Below are 25,713 nucleotides of genomic sequence, written 5' to 3'. Positions count from 1 at the left end.
TGCATAAACATTGAATCTGGAACAACCAAAGTTTGATATTATAAACACATGAGAAGTTAAATCACACATCAGTGGTTTTCGTTTCTTATTTTCTTTCTTTCTATATATATATATATATATCTAACTATAGCCATTCAAATTCATTTATAATGTAAATCTTTTTTCACAGGCCAACAACAAAACAACCAATAATAATAATAAAAATTTCCTTTAATTAAAAAAAGCAATCTTTCAACTATTACCAGTCCATGCCTTGGAGTAAGAAATGTGCATAAAGACAAAATTCATTTAAGCTCAGTTTGCTACACTCTGATTTACTCTGATGCACATTGGTTCAAGCCAATGTGCATCATGTCTGGGTTTAGGCTCTGAGCTGAGGAAATCCTCAGGATTGAGTGAAGGTATTCATCAGTGAGACAACTCCTGATGTGTTTATCTTCATTAAAGAGAACAGTTGCTCACATAGATACGAGATGCCGAACATAGAGCGTTTGAGCAGCTTGGGCATGGAATTGGTGCAGTGTGTCAGGGAGGAAACATGAAAACTGTGCAGCTGGCCTAAATTAAACACCCCTGTTCTACAGGAACAACATAACTATCTGTGAAGTTACTAAGAACTAAGAACAAAGGAGAAGAAATGAATTTGTTCACAGACACACTTACAGGGTCATTTATAAGGCATACTTTTCAAGAAAATCAGGATATCGTGAGGAAAGGTTAGCCAAAACCATTTAAAACGGTTGTTGTTGTTGTTGTTGTTTTCAAAAAACATTTATAACATTTGTGTTTCCTGTAGAATACCCTACAAAATAAAAAATGCATGAAAATGCACAAAAATGCTTGAAAACCCGGGGTCATTTTATGAGGTTAATGTCGACGCTTCTGCTGGAGAATGTGGGTGTCACTGCTGTGGCTGCAGTGAAAGAATTGAATTGTGTTAATTTAGTTTATTGCTTTAGTAGACATTTATTTATACTGTTTGAGATAACGTAATGTGATGCAGCTCTCTGTTAAACTGTGTTCCTCTAATATTTTGATCGTTTCTATAAATATGGCTTCACAATCTTCTTCTTCTTCTCCCATTAGGGGTCGCCACAGCAGATCATCCATCTCCATACCCCCATGTCCTCTACATCTGCCGCTTTCACACCAACTACCTGCATGTCTCCCCTCACCACATCCATAAACCTCCTCCTTGGCCTTCCTCTTTTTCTCCTTCCCGGTTGCTCCATCCTCAGCATTCTCCTACCGATATATCCCATGTCCCTCCTCTGCACATGTCCAAACCATCTCAATCTCGTCTCCCTCACCTTGTCTCCAAAACGTCCTACAGGCGCTGTCCCTCTAATAAACTTATTTCTAATCTTGTCCATCCTCGTCACTCCCAACAAAAACCACAACATCCTCTTCAGCTCTGCTACCTCCAGCTCCACCTAAGTGATGGTATTTGGTGGATTGGTGGATTGATTCACGTAGGGCACCACCGAAGGGCTAGGTGTGAAATGCATGTTCTGCCGCTGCTGTATGGCACTCAAAACCTCAAAAACAAAGCCCTCTAGAGAGTGGTGAGAACACCATAACTCATCACAGGCAACAGACTCCTTGGATATCTACTTGTCACTGTGCCTGAGTAAGAAAAAAAAACAAAAAACAGAAAATCACCTAAGAATTTAATCCAGCACAAAGTTAATTTTTTTGAATTTTTGAAAAAAAATGTTAGAAGCACCTAGTAACTAATGAACAGATTAAAGGATTATATATTTTATTTTACTTTTTTACCTTTTTATATGCAGGCGATGATTCTCATAAACAGCATGTAGAGTGGTCATCTGCAATCCAAATATCACATTACACAACTTAAGTGCAATAATCTGTGCTCCTCTTTTTCTATATTAAAGTATATATAGTACTTTTTATATTGCACTTAATTGGTCTATTACAATTCTTGCTCTGTATGTAAATAATAATAAGATAATTAGAAGCATATATTTGGGCTCCATGAGGCCTGCATATTTACAGTGTTGTGTGTCTCTCTCAGGTGCTGTTATAAAAAAATATCCTGAGGGTATTTCATAGTATTATAATTTTGCAGAGCTGCTGTGAGTTGCCCTGACAGGCATGATTCACATTTAGTGTTGTGTCAGGGGTGTCAGGTCATAATTGAAAGAGAGAGAGAGAGAGAGAGAGAGAGAGAGAGAGAGAGAGAGAGAGAGAGAGAGAGAGAGAAAACAAGGGTGAGAAAGTGAAAAGGTTTGTATTGTATTAGTATTGTAATTTGGTTGTAATCTATAAAATGACTGATAACATTCTGTAATGATATATCTATTTATCTAATATATATAATATGAATATGCATTGTTCCCTAGTTATGAGGTTTCTGAGCTAAAAGACTATGAAGTTACCTGAGGTGTTGGTGAATTTCTCCAAAGTCTTCTGTCAACAGTCAGGAAAACAAACTGCACAGATTAGATAACCAAATCTATCAGAAACATGGATCATCATATAAAAAAAGAAGGTATTATAGTTTAATTCTCTACACTATTTTTTGGCAGGCGTGCTGTGTCAGCATCAGCTATGGAGCATCAGTGAAAGTACAAACTGGTAATGTAGTTTATTGTGGAACAATCATGTTTTTTCAACCAGACCTAATATTTTAGCTATATAGTTATAATCTATAAGTAAATAAGTCATTCTGTAAGTTATGTGCTGTTTATGATAAAGCTGAATAAACATTTAAAAAGTCAATGGTGCATAGACACTGCTGCTTTATCCCAAAACCACAGTGACAGTTAAGTTCCTAAAGCTTGTGTTGAGAGTTTTTCACCAGTTACTAAGAGACTGGGACCGTCACACTAAAATGCAATAGATTTTCCACCCACTGCTTACTTTAAGCATTCTTTCATACTGAGCAGTCAGGTTACTTGATTATATCCCAAACTGCTGTAATAAATAGTATGTCTCTACACTATTGGTTGCATTATATAAGGAATTTTGATTAGTGTGCATTATGTAGTTTAGAACATAACCTTGAACTATATCTAAATGTGAGATTAGGGTGCAGTGGAGAAAAAGCACAGTTTTACCTAATGTTCATTGACAAGTGGTAGAATGAATCAATTTCCAAAATGTATGTTAAGCTTCAACTAAACATGAATGAGAATTAAAATTATGTTGCCAGTGGACTAATTCACTGTTTCCTGAAACAAATAGAAATAGGAGTAGGAGGAATATGAGATCAGAATAAATGAAAAGAATGTAATTTCTATATTGCTATAATTATATTACTTTTAGATTAGTGACATTGTGCTTAGTTGGCATACTGTACCTTATAACCACCAGGGTTTCCAGTCGCTCAAAACAAACATGACTTAATTTGGTGGGAGGGTTCCAGAGATCTTTCACTCGCATTAATAAAGTGTCTTGCCATGCATGCACACACTAACAAGTTAAGCTCCAGTTGGAATGTCTGTGTTCAGCATTCTGTAATACTTTAGAAATGATAAAATTTGTGATCAATAAAAAAACATTTCACATGCCTTTACTCAGGTCATACTACATTCAAAAGGACCTCTTATTGCTCATCTATTTTCAGTGAAAAGCTGAGTCCACTAGATGGCAGTGTGTGTGTGTGTGTGTGTGTGTGTGTGTGTGTGTGTGTGTGTGTGTGTGTGTGTGTGTGTGTGTGTTCGTTCGTTCTTGTTCTCCTATCCCGGTGGGGACCTCGACCCGAATGCACAATGACTTACGGGGACCCATGTCACCGTGGGGACCAAAATTGAGGTCCCCACCAACAAAGCCATACAAGCACCTCCCAAACAGTGTCTAGACATGCCCAGTGAGGTTTTTTCTGAAGACCCCATGGGGTCTATTTTCAAGACAAAATCTGTGTGACTGTGTAATCTATGCACCCCTAGAGGTCACACACGGTATTGCTGACCCCACCGTTACATTGTTCTGGAAGTGTGTGTCATGTTCTTCCCACTCTCTAGGATCATCTATATGTCAATAACAAAATATAAATTTAATGTATATTACAGAATAGATTATTAAACTATTTACTTATAAATGTATGTTAATTTATAAAATTAACAAAATTAAGTACATTTACTGTTGATGCACCAGAATGAAACTTCTGGGTACACTGAGCCACAAATTATGTTATTACTAAGCAAATTATTTTTGTTAGATTACATGAAAATGCATTAAATAATTTGAATATAATAGATCTGTTAAAACTGAAGCCCTTAATGTAATTTATTGTGGATCTGTCTATATTCAAACACTCATTATTAATGGCAATAGGAAATTAATCAAAAGAGGTTGGCCAACTCCAGGTCTTTCAATCCTAATTTCGCATGTTGTATGTTGTATGACAGTTGTATGCCAGGGGAATCTACATTCATTAATTGTCAATTTAGGTTAAAAAATACTTTAATGTGATTTGGTTACTGGAATATATTATTATTATTAGTAGTAGTAGTAGTAGAAATGTATAATAATTGTATTACATTTTAACCAAACTGCAGCCCTAACTCCTCCTCCCAAGCGGTCCTGGTTTTATCTGTTTTACAGCTATTGAGAGATAAAATGAAACTGTATATCCGGGAAATCAAACTACGCTGGTGTGGAGTAAACATGACTAAACTCTCCCAAGGTTGCTTGGGGGGTATAGAGGGAAAATTGGGAAGGCATTTAGATACAAAGCTGCGGACTTGGAAATATAGAAAAAAATTAGCTGCAGGCAGCCCATACTCCAAGGACAGGCTGGTGAAACTTCTAAAGATGCCATTTTCGTACAAATTATAAAGTTGCTTGATGCCTTTTTCAGGCCATAGTGAGAAAGCTGAATTTAAAAATTATGGGGGTAACAAATGATTTTTATTCAAGGGACCCAGTGCTGATAGAGCCCTAAATTTAAAGTGATGCCTAAACTGAAACCAAATCTTAAGTGTGTTCAGTACGTGCAGAGCAGATACAGAGGATGATCTACAAGACAGTAGCTCTAGATTGCACCAAGTGGATTCTGTTGAATTGGGCCAGAAGTGAAGATGTGCAGCCCAGTAGTATATTTGAAAATTGGGCAAAGCAAATTGGCAAAGCAAGCCCACCACTGAGCCTACATCTCTGCAATAGAGTCTTACGGATGCTGGGTGTTTTTCCACCCTAAAGAAAATAATTATTGATTCTATCTAAAGAATCAAAAAAATACTTAGGTAAAAATAATGGAAGTGATTGAAAAAAATAAAGAAACTTGGGCAGAACGTTCATTTAACTGCACTGCTTTTCCTGTTAAAGACAGAGGAAGACTGCAGATCCGACTTCATGTCTGCCATAAGCGGCGCAAGATTAGCATGAAAAAGTTTGGGTAAGGAACGGGTCACTGTAATCCCAAGGTATTTAAAGCCTGAACAGTTGAATTTGAATGGCAGATTCAGATGCTGAAGTTGTAGAGCGGTATTGTTTACCGGATAACACTCACTCTTATAAGAAATTCAGTTTGTATCCTGAGAAAGAGCAAAAATCATCCAAGATAGATAAAATGATAGGAACAGAGGCTGCAGGATGCATCACATATAGCAACAAATCATCAGCATATAAGGATACCTTATATTCTGCCCCCTTGCGAGTTATACCTTTAAAGGCTAATGAGTATTTAAGTTTAATGGATAATGGCTCAATTGGAAGGGCGAATAGCAGTGGGCACGATAGGTTTCACGCCCAAGACTGAAATAATCAGAGCTAATATTATTTGTATGAACACTGTCTTGCGGGGATTTATAAAGGAGGCAGATCCAGGAGACAAATAAATCACCACACCAAAATTTCTTTAATATTGCAAACAGGTATTCCCACTCGACTCTATCAAACGCTTTCTCAGCATCCAATGAGACTACAACCTCAGGGAAAGAAGATGACTGCTTAGAGTAAATTATATTGAAAAGTGTACGAGTGTTAAAAAATGAATGTTGCCCTTTTATGAATCCAGTCTGCTCCATAGATATGATACGTGGTAGTACATTTTCTAACCGGGATGCAATTATTTTCGCCAGCACTTTCACGTCGGCATTCAGCAGTGACAGCGGTCTGTACAACCCGCACAGGTTGGGATCCCTGCTCTTCTTCAAGAGAAGGGCTATTGAGGCTTGATTGAAAGTGGGTGGTAGTACACCCTGATCCAGAGATTCATTGAACACACCAAGGAGCAGCGATGCCAATTTAACGATGAACCTTTTTAAAAACTCGACTGGAAAACTATTTGGGCCTGGGGCTTTATTAGACTGCATCGCCCTTATTGAATCTCTGACTTCTTCAAGAGTTAGTGGAGAGTCCACGTCCATTACAGAGACCGTTATAATAACAGGAAAAATCGACACATTGAAGGAAATCACCCAGTCTCTTATTATCAGTAAGGCATTCAGATTTATAAAGAACAGAGTAATATGACTTAAATACTGCATTGATCTCTATGGGATCAGTAATGATAACATTTGAGTCATTATTAATCTGCGGTATTAGGCGTGATGCAGCCTGCCGTCTTAGTCAAGTCAAGTCAAGTCAAGTCAAGTCAAGTTTATTTCTATAGCACTTTTCACAACAGACATTGTCTCAAAGCAGCTTTACAGAAATCAACAGTCAAGGGGGAATGGTGTGTATTTAGCCCAGATGAGCAAGCCTGTGGCAAGGAAAAACTCCCTTAGATGTTATGAGGAAGAAACCTTGAGAGGACCCAGACTCAAAAGGGGAACCCATCCTCATTTGGGTGACATCAAGAGTTTGATAATAAATCTTACTTAGCTGATGAGCTAACAATCTGCTTGGTTTATCACCGTATTCGTAATACGATCCACGAGTTCATAGCAGCATGCGTTCAGTTTCTTTAGCGGAGAGGAGAATTCTGCTTGTAACTCAACACGTTGTTTGTATAGCTCTGGAGAAGGGTTGGACGCGTAGCTCTGATCGAGTTGGCCGATGAAATTTCCCTGAGTTTAGTTCTGTGCTTCCGATATATGAAAGCAGAGTACAAAACGATTTGCCCCTCTGAGATAGGCTTTTAGAGTCTCCCATAATAATGAGCATGGAGTAGAGTCAAGATGATTAAACAACAAGAATTCATCAATAGCTTTAGAAATAGACGCCCAGAAATCCTTGTCTGCTATGATATGCAAATCAAACCGCCAAGGAGATTGTGTAGGCCTATGGGTTGAGAATTGGATATCCAATGCTAGAGAAGCATGATCAGAGATCACAATGCCCAAATAATCTGTAGATACAACAGAGTGATTAAGATGGCTATCAATAAAAAAAAACAATTCAATTCTGGAATATGAATGATGCACCGGGGAGAAAAATTAGAATTTTTTGATCCCGGGATTGCGACATCTCCATGGGTCTACTAAGCTGTACTGTGACATGAAATCGGAGAACGATTTAGACATTGCAGATTGGGATACACCACGAGAACTAGAAAGATTCAAAACAGGGTTAAAAAACACAATTTAAATCACCACCAAAAATTATCAAATGGGTATTTAAAAAGGGAAGACTTCTCAGTAACATATTTGCAAAATCAGGATCATCACAGTTTGGAGCATAAATATTAACCAGCAAAACCTTGGTCTGTATCAACGTACCAGCCACAATGACATATCTGCCATTCCTATCTGCAATTATACGGGTAGGTAAAAACCGTATGCTTCTATTTACTAGGATGGCCACCCCTAGTGCCTTAGAATTGAAATTGGAATGGAAAGTTTGACCCACCCAAGGACGGTGAAGCCTATGGTGATCTTTGACACGGAGGTGTGTTTCCTGTAAAAATACTATGTCAGCACGTAAGTGTTTCCGGTGGGTAAAAACCCTAGACCGTTTAATAGGATTACCCATGCCCCTAATATTCCAGCTAAGGAACTGGACAGGTGTACCACTGCCAGCTAAACGTGAGTCGGTATTAGTGTCAGCCATTCATCCAAAAACAACTACACAAAAAAAAAAAGAAAACAGGACCTGTGAAGCCAGGGGGATCCCCATCCCCCCACCCCTGTGCGTGCACATCAGACACTCGAACACAAACACATATCCAGCACACAAGTAGAGTCCCCATTCTAACAGTAACCCTAGAGGACAGAAACATGAACTATCAAAAAAGAAACCTACCACCGCCCACACAAATAAATGTGCTAACGACACGGAGAACAAGTCCATCCTAAGCAAAAAGAGGGCTCCAGCAGATTTATTACAACATAAATTATGTGCAACTCAATCTAGTTTACGGCTACTCATCCCTGGTCTACATAAATATATAAACAATGTTTCTAGAGGAAAATAAATTCCCAACATAAATTGACCAAGCATTTATGAAACAAAAATTACGTTTTCAGGATTACTTACACTTTGATTCCCATAAAAATAATAAAAAAAAAAAAAAAAAACTAACACAACAACACACAAAGTGCATATAGTTAGAGACCAGCATTACCACGCGGAGTTTGTAAACAGGTCATTCACCAGGCTTTGGTACGGGCTGCAGAGTGCGATGTGACCTGTCCAGAACCTTCTCCTTTTCCAGACTTAGTGCCTCCCTCAACAGCGCGGCAACACTCGCGATAGTGGAGCTATTGGAACCCTCAGGGACACCGATTATCCGGATATTATCGTGCCGTGATCTAGCTTCCAGATCTTCGCATTTGGTCTCCAGTTTATTGAACTCAGCAGTAAGACGTTGTATGTCACGTTGCACTACAGCGATATCATCGGTGCAAACCGAAAGTGAGCGCTCAATTTCAACCACGGTGCCCTTTCGTTCCCGAACCGCAGCCTCATTCACAGCTTTATCGCTGGACAGCTGCGCCTTCACCGCCTGAAGCTCCGACTTTATTGTTAGTAAATTATCTCCCAATGTACATTCCAATGCATTTATTTCGGCCTTCAAACCTGGGTGATTTCGGACCTCATAGAGAACAGCAGCTCTGACTTTAATGAGTCAATATCAGCCTTAGAAGCTGCCTGTGGAACGATGGGCCCTTCACATGGAGGTGAATCACGTGAAGGTGAGGCCACAACTGTTGCACCAGGCCGCAGCTGCGACTGAGTTGTGCTACGGGCCTTAGTAGTTTTACCAGACATCATAATTACCTCCAGAGTCAAATATACAAACAACGAGGGTAAACCGAGGGATTGAGAGCAAAAAAAAAAGTGAAAAGCTCGAAATAATAACAATTATAACAATAATCCACCGTAACCTCCTAACACCACGTCCTACTACATGACAAGCTAGACAGCGCCCCTACTGGATTATCTTTTTGATAATTCACTGCATTATATACAAATGGTGTTAAGTCCCCCACTTACGATGGAAATATGCTACGAAGACTCCATTGTATGTCAAAAATGTTGTAAGTTGAAGATGGTACTATGACTATGACAACCTTTTCGGCTTCATGCTGATTTATAATTTTTATTTTCTGCTGTAAACTGATGGCTTTCCTCTTCTTTTTATCACTTTCAGCACTAGACATACTTGGGCATTTGGAAGACATGTTTTTATCACTTAAATTGCTGTTTGAAACCATTTGAAACAGATAGAAATACACACTGAAACAAGTTTGACTCCGTCAAATGCTAGCGAGAGTGGGGCATCCCAAAGGGGAGAGATACGCTCATCCCAGCTGCGCGTCCAACAAAATTTTGTCGTATCCTTATCGGCATCGTAACATTGAAAAATCGTAAGTCGAACCATTGTAACTCAGGAAATATCTGTATTAGATAACTACAGACATTTGGCAAAGCTCTGTGCTCTTTCAAGGCCTTAAAAGTGAACTACTAACACACTATTTTCATATAAATGTTTCATAACTTTATTATAAATGTATACATTTATTGTAATTGCTAACCACTTAGATAACAGAGCTACTCATCTTAACCTCAGTCTATATCTGACAGTCTCTGGCTAGTAGTGATGCCATGATATAGCTTTGGCATGACCTAATGGAGAAAGGGAAAATAGGGCCAGATACATATCTCTTTATAAAGCTAAATAGGTGAATAGTACAGATATAATCCAATCTGGATCCAGATTTAAAAAATCTACTGATCCAGCATCAAGATGTTAGTGCTTATGAAGTAGAGGAGCAATGATTTGCTAACAACATGGCTAAAGCCTCTGTAAGGTGCACACAGGTGGACTATATTGTATGCACAAGATGCAACTTTAAAGAGATTAAAGACTGTAAAGTGTGGGGAGGGGGGCAGTGTAGCTTGACAGCATCAGATGGTGGTCTGAAGAATGGCCCTGGGATTGAAGAAGAAGAGGAGGAGAGTGAGGACTGAAAGAAGAATAAGATATTCGAAACTGAAGGAGGAAGACTGTAGTGTGAGATTCAGGGAAGAGGTCAGACAGGGGCTCGGTGGTGGTGAGGAGATGCTGAATGATTGGGCGACTACTGCAAAAGTAATAGGAGAGACAGCTATAAAGGCACTTGGTGTGACATCTGGAAATAGAAAGGAAGATAAAGAAACGTTGTGGTGGAATGAGGAAGTGCAGGAAAGCATAAGGAGAAAGAGGTCGGCAAAACAGAATTGGGATTGACAGAGTGATTACAAAAGTAGACAGGAGTACAAGGAGATGCGGCAGCAGGTAAAGAGGGATGTGGCGAAAGCCAAGGAAAAGGCATAGAGGGAGCTGTATGAGAAGTTGGACACTAAGCAAGGAGAAAAGTTAAGAGCAATAAAGAATAGAGATGGAAATGTGTTGACTAGTGAGGAGAGTGTGTTGAGAAGATGGAGGGAGTATTTTGAGCAGCTGATGAATGAGGAAAATGGGAGAGAGAGAAGGTTGGATGGTGTGGAGTTGGTGAATCAGGAAGTGGATAGGATGCTGATCAGTAAACCAACACCTTAAACACTGCGCTATCACTTCTGACTTGTCCAAGCAGTTAATAAGCATAATAAAACAAAATGGCATCTTTTCCATACTTCAACCCCATGTAACTCATGTTAAAAATAGGCAAAACAAGTCTTTCAAAAAAGACAAAGTGAAGCAATCTCTTAAAGAGGTCTCTTTAATTAACAAATAGATTTACAGTTTTAGGTCACAAAGTTACATTAAACTTTAAATCTATGTGTTAATTAAAGAGACCTGTTTAAAAGATTGCTTTTTTTTTTTGTCTTTTTTGAAGACTTGTTTGGCCTACTTTTATTATGAGTTACATGGTGTTGAAGGATGGAAGAGAAGCCATGTTGTTTCATTAGGCTTATTGACTGCTTGCAGTAGTAGAAAGGTATAGCTCAGTGTGTAAGGTCTTGGTTTACTGATCTGCGGGTTGTGGGTTCAAACCTGGGTATTGCCATGATGCAATTTTTATTTTGCTTATTTTTTTAATCTAATAGTTTGTTTAATTTGTTACATTAAACTGTAAATCTATGTGTTAATTAAAGAGACTTGTTTAAAAGATTGCTTTTTTTTTTGTCTTTTTGGAATACTTGTTTGGCCTACTTTTAAAGAGTTACATGGTGTTGAAGGATGGAAAAGAAGCCATGTTGGTTCATTAGGCTTATTGACAGCTTTGACTCGTACATTGGGATAGCTCATTGGGCAAAGTGTTGGTTTACCCAACAGTAGGTCTTCACAAGATTGTGGGTTCAAATCCTCTTTTTGCAAAGCTGAAATTTCTATTTCGCTTTTTTTTTATCTAATAGTTTGTTTACTTTGTTACATTAAACTGTACATCTATTTGTAAATTAAAGAGACCTGTTTAAAAGATTGCTTTTTTTTTTTTTTTTTAAGACTTGTTTGGCCTACTTTTAATATTATTTAAATGGTGTTGAAGGATGGAAAAGAAGCCATGTTGGTTTTTCAGGCTTATTTACTGCTCGCTTTCATACATTGGGATAGCTCAGGAGCTAAGGTGTTGGTTTACTGATCAGCAGGTCCCCACAACATTGTTGGTTCAAACCCCAGTGTTGCCAAGGTTCATTTTTATATCGCTTTTTTTATCTAAAAGTTTGTTTACTTTGTTACATAAAACTGTAAATCTATTTGATAATCAAAGAGATGTGTTTAAAAGATTGCTTTTTTTTCTTTGTCTTGCTTGAAAGACTTGTTTGGCCTACTTTTAATGAGTTACATGGTGTTGAAGTATGGAAAAGAAGCCATATTGGTTCATTAGGCTTATTGACTGCTTGCACTAGTACCTAAAGATAGCTCAGTGGGTAAGGTGTTGGTTTACCTAACAGCAGGTCCCCACAATGTTGTGGGTTCAAGCCCCATTGTTGCCAAAGTTAATTTTTTTATTTAAATTTTTTTATCTAATAGTTTGTTTAATTTGTTTCATAAAACTGTACATCTATTTGATAATAAAAGAGATGTGTTTCAAAGATTGCGTTTTTCTTTGTCTTGCTTGAAAGACTTGTTTAGCCTACTTTTAATATTAGTTACATGGTGTTGAAGTATGGAAAAAAAGCCATATTGGTTCATTAGGCTTATTGACTGCTTGCACTAGTACCTAGAGATTTGCTTGCACTAGCACCTAGAGATAGCTCAGTGGGTAAGTTGTTGGTTTACCGATCAGCAGGTCCCCACAAGGTTGTTGGTTCAAACCCCATTGTCGCCAAAGTTAATTTTTTATTTAGCTTTTTTTATCTAAAAGTTTGTTTACTTTGTTACATAAAACTGTACATCCATTTGATAATTAAAGAGATGTGTTTAAAAGATTGCTTTTTTCTTTGTCTTGCTTGAAAGACTTGTTTGGCCTACTTTTAATGAGTTACATGGTGTTGAACTATGGAAAAGAAGCCATATTGGTTCATTAGGCTTATTGACTGCTTGCACTAGTACCTAGAGATAGCTTAGTGGGTAAGGTGTTGGTTTACCGATCAGCAGGTCCCCACAAGGTTGTGGGTTCAAGCCCCGGTGTCGCCAAGGTAAAGTTTTTATTTCGCTTTTTTAATCAAATAGTTTTTTTTACATTGTTACATAAAACTGTACATCTATTTGATAATTAAAGAGATGTGTTTTAAAGATTGCTTTTTTTTCTTTGTCTTGTTTAAAAGACTTGTTTGGCCTACTTTTAATGAGTTACATGGTGTTGAAGTATGGAAAAGAAGCCATATTGGTTCATTAGGCTTATTGACTGCTTGCACTAGTACCTAGAGATAGCTCAGTGGGTAATGTGTTGGTTTACCGATTAGCAGGTCCCCACAATGTTGTGGGTTCAAACCCCGGTGTTGCCAAGGTTAATTTTTATTTCGCTTTTTTTTATCTAAAAGTTTGTTTACTTTGTTACATAAAACTGTACATCTATTTGATAATTAAAGAGATGTGTTTAGAAGATTGCTTTTTTCTTTGTCTTGCTTGAAAGACTTGTTTGGCCTACTTTTAATATGAGTTACATAGTGTTGAAGTATGGAAAAGAAGCCATATTGGTTCATAAGGCTTATTGACTGCTTGCATTTGTACCTAGAGATAGCTCAGTGGGTAAGGTGTTGGTTTACCGATCAGCAGGTCCCCACAAGGTTGTGGGTTCAAACCCCAGTGTCGTCAAGGTTAATTTTTATTTAGCTTTTTTTATCTAAAAGTTTGTTTACTTTGTTACATGAAACTGTAAATGTATTTGATAATGAAAGAGTTGTGTTGAAAAGATTGTTGTTTTTCTTTGACTTGCTTAAAAGACTTGTTTGGCCTACTTTTATTGAGTTACATGGTGTTGAAGTACGGAAAAGAAGCCATATTGGTTCATTAGTCTTATTGACTGATTGCACTAGTATCTAGAGATAGCTCAGTGGGTAAGGTGTTGGTTTACTGATCAGCAGGTCCCCACAAGGTTGTGGGTTCAAACCCCATTGTCACCAAGGGTAATTTTTATTTCGTTTTTTTTTATCTAAAAGTTTGTTTACTTTGTTACATAAAACTGTAAATCTATTTGAAAATTACAGAGATGTGTTTAAAAGATTGTTTTTTTTTCTTTGTCTTGCTTGAAAGACTTGTTTGGCCTACTTTTAATGTTTCATGGTGTTGAAGTATAGAAAAGAAGCCATATTGGTTCATTAGGCTTATTGACTGCTTGCACTAGTACCTAGAGATAGCTGAGTGGTTAAGGTGTTGGTTTACCTAACAGCAGGTCCCCACAAGGTTGTGGGTTCAAGCCCCATTGTTGCCAAAGTTAATTTTTTTATTTAAATTTTTTTATCTAATAGTTTTTTTTTAATTTGTTTCATAAAACTGTACATCTATTTGATAATAAAAGAGATGTGTTTCAAAGATTGCTTTTTTCTTTGTTTTGCTTGAAAGACTTGTTTGGCCTACTTTTATTATGAGTTACATGGTGTTGAAGTATGGAAAAAAAGCCATATTGGTTCATAAGGCTTATTGACTGCTTGCACTAGTACCTAGAGATTTGCTTGCACTAGCACCTAGAGATAGCTCAGTGGGTAAGTTGTTGGTTTACCGATCAGCAGGTCCCCACAAGGTTGTTGATTCAAACCCCATTGTCGCCAAAGTTAATTTTTTATTTAGCTTTTTTTATCTAAAAGTTTGTTTACTTTGTTACATAAAACTGTACATCCATTTGATAATTAAAGAGATGTGTTTAAAAGATTGCTTTTTTCTTTGTCTTGCTTGAAAGACTTGTTTGGCCTACTTTTAATGAGTTACATGGTGTTGAACTATGGAAAAGAAGCCATATTGGTTCATTAGGCTTATTGACTGCTTGCGCTAGTACCTAGAGATAGCTTAGTGGGTAAGGTGTTGGTTTACCGATCAGCAGGTCCCCACAAGGTTGTGGGTTCAAGCCCCGGTGTCGCCAAGGTAAAATTTTTATTTCGCTTTTTTAATCAAATAGTTTTTTTTTACATTGTTACATAAAACTGTACATCTATTTGATAATTAAAGAGATGTGTTTTAAAGATTGCTTTTTTTTCTTTGTCTTGCTTAAAAGACTTGTTTGGCCTACTTTTAATGAGTTACATTGTGTTGAAGTATGGAAAAGAAGCCATATTGGTTCATTAGGCTTATTGACTGCTTGCACTAGTACCTAGAGATAGCTCAGTGGGTAATGTGTTGGTTTACCGATTAGCAGGTCCCCACAATGTTGTGGGTTCAAACCCCGGTGTTGCCAAGGTTAATTTTTATTTCGCTTTTTTTTTATCTAAAAGTTTGTTTACTTTGTTACATAAAACTGTACATCTATTTGATAATTAAAGAGATGTGTTTAGAAGATTGCTTTTTTCTTTGTCTTGCTTGAAAGACTTGTTTGGCCTACTTTTAATATGAGTTACATAGTGTTGAAGTATGGAAAAGAAGCCATATTGGTTCATAAGGCTTTTTGACTGCTTGCATTTGTACCTAGAGATAGCTCAGTGGGTAAGGTGTTGGTTTACCGATCAGCAGGTCCCCACAAGGTTGTGGGTTCAAACCCCAGTGTTGCCAAGGTTAATTTTTATTTAGCTTTTTTTATCTAAAAGTTTGTTTACTTTGTTACATAAAACTGTAAATGTATTTGATAATGAAAGAGTTGTGTTTAAAAGATTGTTGTTTTTCTTTGACTTGCTTGAAAGACTTGTTTGGCCTACTTTTATTGAGTTACATGGTGTTGAAGTACGGAAAAGAAGCCATATTGGTTCATTAGGCTTATTGACTGATTGCACTAGTATCTAGAGATAGCTCAGTGGGTAAGGTGTTGGTTTACTGATCAGCAGGTCCCCACAACGTTGTGGGTTCAAACCCCATTGTCACCAAGGGTAATTTTTATTTCGTTTTTTTTTATCTAAAAGTTTTTTTACTTTGTTACATAAAACTGTAAATCTATTTGAAAATTAAAGAGATGTGTTTAAAAGATTGTTTTTTTTTCTTTGTCTTGCTTGAAAGACTTGTTTGGCCTACTTTTAATGTTTCATGGTGTTGAAGTATAGAAAAGAAGCCATATTGGTTCATTAGGCTTATTGACTGCTTGCACTAGTACCTAGAGATAGCTCAGTGGGTAAGGTGTTGGTTTTCCCGATTAGCAGGTCCCCACATTGTTGTGGATTCAACCCCGGTGTTGCCAAGGTAAATTTTTATTTTGCTTTTTTTAATCCAAAAGTTTTTTTTACATTGTTACATAAAACTGGACATCAATTCGATAAATAAAAAGATGTGTTTAAAAGATTGCTTTTTTCTTTGACTCGCTTGAAAGACTTGTTTGGCCTACTTTTAATATGAGTTTCATGGGGTTGAAGTATGGAAAAGAAGCCATATTGGTTCATTAGGCTCATTGACTACTTGCACTAGTACCTAGAGATAACTCAGTGGGTAAGGTGTTGGTCTACTGATCAGCAGGTCCCCACAACATTGTTGGTTCAAACCCCGGTGTTGCCAAGGTTCTTTTTTATATCGCTTTATTTATCTAAAAGTTTGTTTACTCTGTTACATAAAACTGTAAATGTATTTGATAATTAAAGAGATGTGTTTAAAAGATTCCTTTTTTTTCCTTTGTCTTGTTTAAAAGACTTGTTTGGCCTACTTTTAATGAGTTACATGGTGTTGAAGTATGGAAAAGAAGCCATATTGGTTCATTAGGCTTATTGACTGCTTGTACTAGTACCTAGAGATAGCTCAGTGGGTAAGGTGTTGGTTTACCGATTAGCAGGTCCCCACAATGTTGTGGGTTCAAACCCCGGTGTTGCCAAGGTTAATTTTTATTTAACTTTTTTTTATCTAAAAGTTTGTTTACTTTGTTACATAAAACTGTACATCTATTTGATAAATAAAGAGATGTGTTTAGAAGATTGCTTTTTTCTTTGTCTTGCTTGAAAGACTTGTTTGACCTACTTTTAATATGAGTTACATAGTGTTGAAGTATGGAAAAGAAGCCATATTGGTTCATAAGGCTTATTGACTGCTTGCACTAGTACCTAGAGATTTGCTTGCACTAGTACCTAGAGATAGCTCAGTGGGTAAGGTGTTGGTTTACTGATTAGCAGGTCCCCACATTGTTGTGGGTTAAAACCCGTGTGTTGCCAAGATTAATTTTTATTTCGCTTTTTTTTATCTAAAAATTTCTTTACTTTGTTACACAAAACTGTACATCTATTTGATAATTAAAGAGATGTGTTTAAAAGATTGCTTTTTTCTTTATCTTGCTTGAAAGACTTGTTTGGCCTACTTTTAATATGAGTTACATAGTGTTGAAATATGGAAAAGTAGTCATATTGGTTCATTAGGCTTATTGACTGCTTCCATTAGTACCTAGAGATAGCTCAGTGGGTAAGGTGTTGGTTTACTGATCAGCAGGTCCCCACAAGGTTGTAGGTTCAAACCTCATTGTCTCCAAGGTTAATTTTTAATTTGGTTTTTTTATCTAAAAGTTTGTTTACTTTGTTACATAAAACTGTAAATCTATTTGATAATTAAAGAGATGTGTTTAAAAGATTGCTTTTTTCTTTGTCTTGCTTGAAAGATTTGTTTGGACTTCTTTTAATATGAGTTACATGTTGTTGAAGTATGGAAAAGAAGCCATATTGGTTCATAAGGCTTATTGACTGCTTGCACTAGTACTTAGAGATAGCTTAGGGTGTAAGGTGTTGGTTTACCGATCAGCAGGACTCCACAACCTTGTGGGTTCAAGCCAAGGTAAAGTTTTAATTTCGCTTTTTTAATCAAATAGTTTTTTTTACATTGTTACATAAAACTGGACATCTATTTGATAAATAAAAAGATGTGTTTAAAAGATTGCTTTTTTCTTTGACTCGCTTGAAAGACTTGTTTGGCCTACTTTTAATTTGAGTTACATGGTGTTGAAGTATGAAAAAGAAGCCATATTGGTTCATTAGGATTATTGACTGCTTGCACTAATACCTAGAGATAGCTCAGTAGGTAAGGTGTTGGTTTACCGATCAGCAGGTCCCAACAATGTTGTAGGTTCAAACCCCGTTGTTGCCAAGGTTAATTTTTATTTCGCTTTTTTTATCTAAACGTTTGTTTACTTTGTTACATAAAACTGTACATCTATTTGATAATTAAAGAGATGTGTTTAAAAGATTGCTTTTTTCTTTGTCTTGCTTGAAAGACTTGTTTGGCCTACTTTTAATGAGTTACATGGTGTTGAAGTATGGAAAAGAAGCCATATTGGTTCATTAGGGTTATTGACTGCTTTCATTTTTACCTAGAGATAGCTCAGTGGGTAAGGTGTTGGTTTACCGATCAGCGGGTCCCCACAACGTTGTGGGTTCAAACCCCAATGTCGACAAAGTTACTTTTTATTTAGCTTTTTTTATCTAAAAGTTTGTTTACTTTGTTACATAAAACTGTAAATGTATTTGATAATGAAAGAGATGTGTTTAAAAGATTGTTGTTTTTCTTTGACTTGCTTGAAAGACTTGTTTGGCCTACTTTTATTGAGTTACATGGTGTTGAAGTATGGAAAAAAAGCCATATTGGTTCATTAGGCTTATTGACTGCTTGCACTAGTACCTAGAGATAGCTCCGTGGGTAAGGTGTTGGTTTACCGATTAGCAGGTCCGCACATTGTTGTGGGTTCAACCCCATTGTTGCCAAGGTAAATTTTTATTTTGCTTTTTTTTATCCAAAAGTTTTTTTACATTGTTACATAAAACTGGACATCAATTCGATAAATAAAAAGATGTGTTTAAAAGATTGCTTTTTTCTTTGACTCGCTTGAAAGACTTGTTTGGCCTACTTTTAATATGAGTTACATGGGGTTGAAGTATGGAAAAGAAGCCATATTGGTTCATTAGGATTATTGACTGCTTGCTTTAGTACCTAGAGATAGCTCAGGGGGTAAGGTGTTGGTTTACCAATCAGCAGGTCCCCACAATGTTGTGGGTTCACACCCGGTGTTGCCAAGGTTCATTTTTATTTTGCTTTTTTTTATTATCTAAAAGTTTGTTTACTTTGTTACATAAAACTGTACATCTATTTGATAATTAAAGAGATGTGTTTAAAAGATTGCTTTTCTTTCTTTGTCTTGCTTGAAAGACTTGTTTGGCCTACTTTTAATGAGTTACATTGTGTTGAAGTATGGAAAAGAAGCCATATTGGTTCATTAGGCTCATTGAATGCTTGCACTAGTACCTAGAGATAGCTTAGTGGGTAAGGTGTTGGTTTACTGATCAGCAGGTCCCCACAACATTGTTGGTTCAAACCCTGGTGTTGCCAAGGTTCATTTGCATATTGCTTTATTTATCTAAAAGTTTGTTTACTTTGTTGCATAAAACTGTAAATCTATTTGATAATCAAAGAGATGTGTTTAAAAGATTGCTTTTTTTTCTTTGTCTTGCTTGAAAGACTTGTTTGGCCTACTTTTAATGAGTTAAATGGTGTTGAAGTATGGAAAAGAAGCTATATTGGTTCATTAGGCTTATTGACTGCTTGCACTAGTACCTAGAGATAGCTCAGTGGGTAAGGTGTTGGTTTACCTATTAACAGGTCCCCACGTTGTTGTGGGTTCAAACCCCAGTGTTGCCAAAGTTAATTTTTATTTCGGTTTTTTTATCTAAAAGTTTGTTTACTTTGTTACATAAAACTGTAAATGTATTTGATAATTAAAGAGATGTGTTTAAAATATTGTTTTTTTCTTTGACTTGCTTGAAAGACTTGTTTGGCCTACTTTTAATGAGTTACATGGTGTTGAAGTATGGAAAAGAAGCCATATTGGTTCATTAGGCTTATTAACTTCTTGCACTAGTACCTAGAGATAGCTCAGTGGGTAAGGTGTTGGTTTACCTAACAGCAGGTCCCCACAAGTTTGTGGGTTCAAGCCCCATTGTTGCCAAAGATAATTTTTTTATTTAAATTTTTTATCTAATAGTTTGTTTAATTTGTTTCATAAAACTGTACATCTATTTGATAATAAAAGAGATGTGTTTCAAAGATTGCTTTTTTCTTTGTCTTGCTTGAAAGACTTGTTTGGCCTACTTTTAATGAGTTACATAGTGTTGAACTATGGAAAAGAAGCCATATTGGTTCATTAGGCTTATTGACTGCTTGCACTAGTACCTAGAGATAGCTCAGTGGGTAAGGTGTTGGTTTACCGATTAACAGGACCCCACGTTGTTGTGGGTTCAAACCCCAGTGTTGCCAAAGTTAATTTTTATTTCGGTTTTTTTATCTAAAAGTTTGTTTACTTTGTTACATAAAACTGTAAATGTATTTGATAATTAAAGAGATGTGTTTAAAATATTGTTTTTTTTCTTTGACTTGCTTGAAAGACTTGTTTGGCCTACTTTTAATGAGTTACATGGTGTTGAAGTATGGAAAAGAAGCCATATTGGTTCATTAGGCTTATTAACTTCTTGCACTAGTACCTAGAGATAGCTCAGTGGGTAAGGTGTTGGTTTACCTAACAGCAGGTCCCCACAAGGTTGTGGGTTCAAGCCCCATTGTTGCCAAAGATAATTTTTTTATTTAAATTTTTTTATCTAATAGTTTGTTTAATTTGTTTCATAAAACTGTACATCTATTTGATAATAAAAGAGATGTGTTTCAAAGATTGCGTTTTTCTTTGTCTTGCTTGAAAGACTTGTTTAGCCTACTTTTAATATTAGTTACATGGTGTTGAAGTATGGAAAAAAAGCCATATTGGTTCATTAGGCTTATTGACTGCTTGCACTAGTACCTAGAGATTTGCTTGCACTAGCACCTAGAGATAGCTCAGTGGGTAAGTTGTTGGTTTACCGATCAGCAGGTCCCCACAAGGTTGTTGGTTCAAACCCCATTGTCGCCAAAGTTAATTTTTTATTTAGCTTTTTTTATCTAAAAGTTTGTTTACTTTGTTACATAAAACTGTACATCCATTTGATAATTAAAGAGATGTGTTTAAAAGATTGCTTTTTTCTTTGTCTTGCTTGAAAGACTTGTTTGGCCTACTTTTAATGAGTTACATGGTGTTGAACTATGGAAAAGAAGCCATATTGGTTCATTAGGCTTATTGACTGCTTGCACTAGTACCTAGAGATAGCTTAGTGGGTAAGGTGTTGGTTTACCGATCAGCAGGTCCCCACAAGGTTGTGGGTTCAAGCCCCGGTGTCGCCAAGGTAAAGTTTTTATTTCGCTTTTTTAATCAAATAGTTTTTTTTACATTGTTACATAAAACTGTACATCTATTTGATAATTAAAGAGATGTGTTTTAAAGATTGCTTTTTTTTCTTTGTCTTGTTTAAAAGACTTGTTTGGCCTACTTTTAATGAGTTACATGGTGTTGAAGTATGGAAAAGAAGCCATATTGGTTCATTAGGCTTATTGACTGCTTGCACTAGTACCTAGAGATAGCTCAGTGGGTAATGTGTTGGTTTACCGATTAGCAGGTCCCCACAATGTTGTGGGTTCAAACCCCGGTGTTGCCAAGGTTAATTTTTATTTCGCTTTTTTTTATCTAAAAGTTTGTTTACTTTGTTACATAAAACTGTACATCTATTTGATAATTAAAGAGATGTGTTTAGAAGATTGCTTTTTTCTTTGTCTTGCTTGAAAGACTTGTTTGGCCTACTTTTAATATGAGTTACATAGTGTTGAAGTATGGAAAAGAAGCCATATTGGTTCATAAGGCTTATTGACTGCTTGCATTTGTACCTAGAGATAGCTCAGTGGGTAAGGTGTTGGTTTACCGATCAGCAGGTCCCCACAAGGTTGTGGGTTCAAACCCCAGTGTCGTCAAGGTTAATTTTTATTTAGCTTTTTTTATCTAAAAGTTTGTTTACTTTGTTACATGAAACTGTAAATGTATTTGATAATGAAAGAGTTGTGTTGAAAAGATTGTTGTTTTTCTTTGACTTGCTTAAAAGACTTGTTTGGCCTACTTTTATTGAGTTACATGGTGTTGAAGTACGGAAAAGAAGCCATATTGGTTCATTAGTCTTATTGACTGATTGCACTAGTATCTAGAGATAGCTCAGTGGGTAAGGTGTTGGTTTACTGATCAGCAGGTCCCCACAAGGTTGTGGGTTCAAACCCCATTGTCACCAAGGGTAATTTTTATTTCGTTTTTTTTTATCTAAAAGTTTGTTTACTTTGTTACATAAAACTGTAAATCTATTTGAAAATTACAGAGATGTGTTTAAAAGATTGTTTTTTTTTCTTTGTCTTGCTTGAAAGACTTGTTTGGCCTACTTTTAATGTTTCATGGTGTTGAAGTATAGAAAAGAAGCCATATTGGTTCATTAGGCTTATTGACTGCTTGCACTAGTACCTAGAGATAGCTGAGTGGTTAAGGTGTTGGTTTACCTAACAGCAGGTCCCCACAAGGTTGTGGGTTCAAGCCCCATTGTTGCCAAAGTTAATTTTTTTATTTAAATTTTTTTATCTAATAGTTTTTTTTTAATTTGTTTCATAAAACTGTACATCTATTTGATAATAAAAGAGATGTGTTTCAAAGATTGCTTTTTTCTTTGTTTTGCTTGAAAGACTTGTTTGGCCTACTTTTATTATGAGTTACATGGTGTTGAAGTATGGAAAAAAAGCCATATTGGTTCATAAGGCTTATTGACTGCTTGCACTAGTACCTAGAGATTTGCTTGCACTAGCACCTAGAGATAGCTCAGTGGGTAAGTTGTTGGTTTACCGATCAGCAGGTCCCCACAAGGTTGTTGATTCAAACCCCATTGTCGCCAAAGTTAATTTTTTATTTAGCTTTTTTTATCTAAAAGTTTGTTTACTTTGTTACATAAAACTGTACATCCATTTGATAATTAAAGAGATGTGTTTAAAAGATTGCTTTTTTCTTTGTCTTGCTTGAAAGACTTGTTTGGCCTACTTTTAATGAGTTACATGGTGTTGAACTATGGAAAAGAAGCCATATTGGTTCATTAGGCTTATTGACTGCTTGCGCTAGTACCTAGAGATAGCTTAGTGGGTAAGGTGTTGGTTTACCGATCAGCAGGTCCCCACAAGGTTGTGGGTTCAAGCCCCGGTGTCGCCAAGGTAAAATTTTTATTTCGCTTTTTTAATCAAATAGTTTTTTTTTACATTGTTACATAAAACTGTACATCTATTTGATAATTAAAGAGATGTGTTTTAAAGATTGCTTTTTTTTCTTTGTCTTGCTTAAAAGACTTGTTTGGCCTACTTTTAATGAGTTACATTGTGTTGAAGTATGGAAAAGAAGCCATATTGGTTCATTAGGCTTATTGACTGCTTGCACTAGTACCTAGAGATAGCTCAGTGGGTAATGTGTTGGTTTACCGATTAGCAGGTCCCCACAATGTTGTGGGTTCAAACCCCGGTGTTGCCAAGGTTAATTTTTATTTCGCTTTTTTTTTATCTAAAAGTTTGTTTACTTTGTTACATAAAACTGTACATCTATTTGATAATTAAAGAGATGTGTTTAGAAGATTGCTTTTTTCTTTGTCTTGCTTGAAAGACTTGTTTGGCCTACTTTTAATATGAGTTACATAGTGTTGAAGTATGGAAAAGAAGCCATATTGGTTCATAAGGCTTTTTGACTGCTTGCATTTGTACCTAGAGATAGCTCAGTGGGTAAGGTGTTGGTTTACCGATCAGCAGGTCCCCACAAGGTTGTGGGTTCAAACCCCAGTGTTGCCAAGGTTAATTTTTATTTAGCTTTTTTTATCTAAAAGTTTGTTTACTTTGTTACATAAAACTGTAAATGTATTTGATAATGAAAGAGTTGTGTTTAAAAGATTGTTGTTTTTCTTTGACTTGCTTGAAAGACTTGTTTGGCCTACTTTTATTGAGTTACATGGTGTTGAAGTACGGAAAAGAAGCCATATTGGTTCATTAGGCTTATTGACTGATTGCACTAGTATCTAGAGATAGCTCAGTGGGTAAGGTGTTGGTTTACTGATCAGCAGGTCCCCACAACGTTGTGGGTTCAAACCCCATTGTCACCAAGGGTAATTTTTATTTCGTTTTTTTTTATCTAAAAGTTTTTTTACTTTGTTACATAAAACTGTAAATCTATTTGAAAATTAAAGAGATGTGTTTAAAAGATTGTTTTTTTTTCTTTGTCTTGCTTGAAAGACTTGTTTGGCCTACTTTTAATGTTTCATGGTGTTGAAGTATAGAAAAGAAGCCATATTGGTTCATTAGGCTTATTGACTGCTTGCACTAGTACCTAGAGATAGCTCAGTGGGTAAGGTGTTGGTTTTCCCGATTAGCAGGTCCCCACATTGTTGTGGATTCAACCCCGGTGTTGCCAAGGTAAATTTTTATTTTGCTTTTTTTAATCCAAAAGTTTTTTTTACATTGTTACATAAAACTGGACATCAATTCGATAAATAAAAAGATGTGTTTAAAAGATTGCTTTTTTCTTTGACTCGCTTGAAAGACTTGTTTGGCCTACTTTTAATATGAGTTTCATGGGGTTGAAGTATGGAAAAGAAGCCATATTGGTTCATTAGGCTCATTGACTACTTGCACTAGTACCTAGAGATAACTCAGTGGGTAAGGTGTTGGTCTACTGATCAGCAGGTCCCCACAACATTGTTGGTTCAAACCCCGGTGTTGCCAAGGTTCTTTTTTATATCGCTTTATTTATCTAAAAGTTTGTTTACTCTGTTACATAAAACTGTAAATGTATTTGATAATTAAAGAGATGTGTTTAAAAGATTCCTTTTTTTTCCTTTGTCTTGTTTAAAAGACTTGTTTGGCCTACTTTTAATGAGTTACATGGTGTTGAAGTATGGAAAAGAAGCCATATTGGTTCATTAGGCTTATTGACTGCTTGTACTAGTACCTAGAGATAGCTCAGTGGGTAAGGTGTTGGTTTACCGATTAGCAGGTCCCCACAATGTTGTGGGTTCAAACCCCGGTGTTGCCAAGGTTAATTTTTATTTAACTTTTTTTTATCTAAAAGTTTGTTTACTTTGTTACATAAAACTGTACATCTATTTGATAAATAAAGAGATGTGTTTAGAAGATTGCTTTTTTCTTTGTCTTGCTTGAAAGACTTGTTTGACCTACTTTTAATATGAGTTACATAGTGTTGAAGTATGGAAAAGAAGCCATATTGGTTCATAAGGCTTATTGACTGCTTGCACTAGTACCTAGAGATTTGCTTGCACTAGTACCTAGAGATAGCTCAGTGGGTAAGGTGTTGGTTTACTGATTAGCAGGTCCCCACATTGTTGTGGGTTAAAACCCGTGTGTTGCCAAGATTAATTTTTATTTCGCTTTTTTTTATCTAAAAATTTCTTTACTTTGTTACACAAAACTGTACATCTATTTGATAATTAAAGAGATGTGTTTAAAAGATTGCTTTTTTCTTTATCTTGCTTGAAAGACTTGTTTGGCCTACTTTTAATATGAGTTACATAGTGTTGAAATATGGAAAAGTAGTCATATTGGTTCATTAGGCTTATTGACTGCTTCCATTAGTACCTAGAGATAGCTCAGTGGGTAAGGTGTTGGTTTACTGATCAGCAGGTCCCCACAAGGTTGTAGGTTCAAACCTCATTGTCTCCAAGGTTAATTTTTAATTTGGTTTTTTTATCTAAAAGTTTGTTTACTTTGTTACATAAAACTGTAAATCTATTTGATAATTAAAGAGATGTGTTTAAAAGATTGCTTTTTTCTTTGTCTTGCTTGAAAGATTTGTTTGGACTTCTTTTAATATGAGTTACATGTTGTTGAAGTATGGAAAAGAAGCCATATTGGTTCATAAGGCTTATTGACTGCTTGCACTAGTACTTAGAGATAGCTTAGGGTGTAAGGTGTTGGTTTACCGATCAGCAGGACTCCACAACCTTGTGGGTTCAAGCCAAGGTAAA

General features: G+C 36.2%; 1 protein-coding gene across 1 annotated transcript in view; it reads right to left on the bottom strand.

The window, feature by feature from the left end:
* The window catches only part of parp3 (poly (ADP-ribose) polymerase family, member 3), a 13,718-nt gene extending 12,812 nt beyond the window's left edge, over positions 1-906 (bottom strand). Inside the window, exon 1 of the mRNA XM_083521065.1 lies at positions 849-906. The gene's annotated coding sequence lies outside the window, so the exon portion shown is untranslated. The remainder of the gene's footprint in view (positions 1-848) is intronic.
* Positions 907-25,713: the final 24,807 nt, after the last annotated feature.

Source organism: Silurus aristotelis (genome assembly GCF_946808225.1).
Source record: "Silurus aristotelis genome assembly, chromosome: 2".
NCBI lineage: Eukaryota > Metazoa > Chordata > Actinopteri > Siluriformes > Siluridae > Silurus > Silurus aristotelis.
The sequence above is the reverse complement of the archived record's forward strand: the minus strand, read 5'-3'. Positions and strand labels throughout refer to the sequence as shown.